Source organism: Penaeus monodon, chromosome 25 (genome assembly GCF_015228065.2).
Source record: "Penaeus monodon isolate SGIC_2016 chromosome 25, NSTDA_Pmon_1, whole genome shotgun sequence".
Taxonomy (NCBI): Eukaryota; Metazoa; Arthropoda; class Malacostraca; order Decapoda; family Penaeidae; genus Penaeus; species Penaeus monodon.
This window is the reverse complement of record NC_051410.1, coordinates 42,550,442-42,551,833: the sequence shown is the minus strand read 5'-3', so window position 1 is coordinate 42,551,833 and position 1,392 is coordinate 42,550,442. Positions and strand designations below refer to the sequence as shown.

Sequence of the window (1,392 nt, the reverse complement as noted above, 5' to 3'; positions counted from 1 at the left end):
TAGAGAATCTGCAATTATGTATTTTTGGAATTATGATTTGTTCTGAGCTTTGGTTAATTTTAATGGGTCATTAAAATTTGTGGTTGCAGATCCATCAAATAAATAAATTGATATTACCTGATCTTCCTTTCTTACCTCCATTTCTGTTCACAAATTATTGCTTGTTCTTGATTGTGGTTCTTCCCATGTTTTTTGTCCAGCTTCTTTGTTTTATGGTTGTTTTGAAATTAGATTTTCTTTTTTACCACTTTCTAGTTCTTCTCTTGTTTTCTTTGTTTGGTTATCATGATCCATGTACTGGCCTGACTCTGTCTTCTGCTGGATCAGCATTGAGGTCAGCGTCCATAAGATCAGTTTTTCACTTCACTCTAAAAAGTTGATATTCACATAACAGTCTTGGTTGGCTTGAAAATACTGATGATACTGGTAAGCCATTCAAAAAGGTGTATGGTAATTTATGAAATAAATATAAAACAATATTTTTCATTTTCATTTTGATGAAGTGCAAAATATTTTGAATTCATGGTTCCTCCACATAGAATTTCAATGGAAAATAGCAATTATTGAAAAGTACAATTCATTATGTGAACAATTTGCCATAAATCCTTCAGGACGAAACAAAATATACCTTGGGCAAAGTTAAATTCCTTTGCAACGTAATATTTTCCTCCATCCAACAAGACCAAAATGAAAGATACAAAGAATACAATAGTACAAATATACCTTGAGGAATGCTACTGTGAATTTAATCTCGTTTCAAGTTAAAGCTCTCCTCATCTTCACCTGTCAATACTACCCGGACGTCTGACTAAAAGCTGTTCTTACCTCTCCCTCCTAACATTAATTCCATAGAGATTTGTGATTCCTTTTAGAATTTTGTTGTTTCCCTTCTCACTTAACAAACAAGATCCGAGAACGACTCCATGGTCAAAATCCTGAAACATTTTGAGCTGGATACTGCAATCTTTACTGATCATTGTAATTAAAATAATTCGACTTTGAAGTGGCTGTATACCTCGTGCTGAAATATCATGATAAAATATCACTACATAACAGGTCAACCAAATTTCCACAAACTTATTATGGCTCTCGGTTGAAAGCAGATTCCACAGCGGGAAGCAGACGATTTTCCGATTTTGGGCGAAGAATTCACTTTTCTCATGCAGGTCGTATTTGGTGAATGCTGATGAAACGATTACGTGTTTTTGAAATGCCCCTATAGTATTCAGTGATACGTGGTCTTTTCCGGCCTGAGCCAAAGAACTTTTAACAATAAGTCTTCTTTATGAGGAAATTTTGCATTTATTTATAAATCACGACTATAGAGCTGTTTGATTAAATACGACAAACCACACTAGATTGTTAAGTTTATATCACGTCGAGTTTATTACG

The 1,392-nt window shown here is 34.0% G+C and overlaps 1 long non-coding RNA gene across 1 annotated transcript; it reads right to left on the bottom strand.

The window, feature by feature from the left end:
• Positions 1-195: 195 nt before the first annotated feature.
• On the bottom strand, positions 196-1,320 carry LOC119589471. The gene is made up of 3 exons (XR_005230188.1): positions 1,078-1,320; positions 826-935; positions 196-368 (listed from the first exon to the last, which is right to left on the bottom strand). It is a non-coding gene; the product is annotated as an uncharacterized LOC119589471 (long non-coding RNA).
• Between the last annotated feature and the right edge of the window lie 72 nt (positions 1,321-1,392).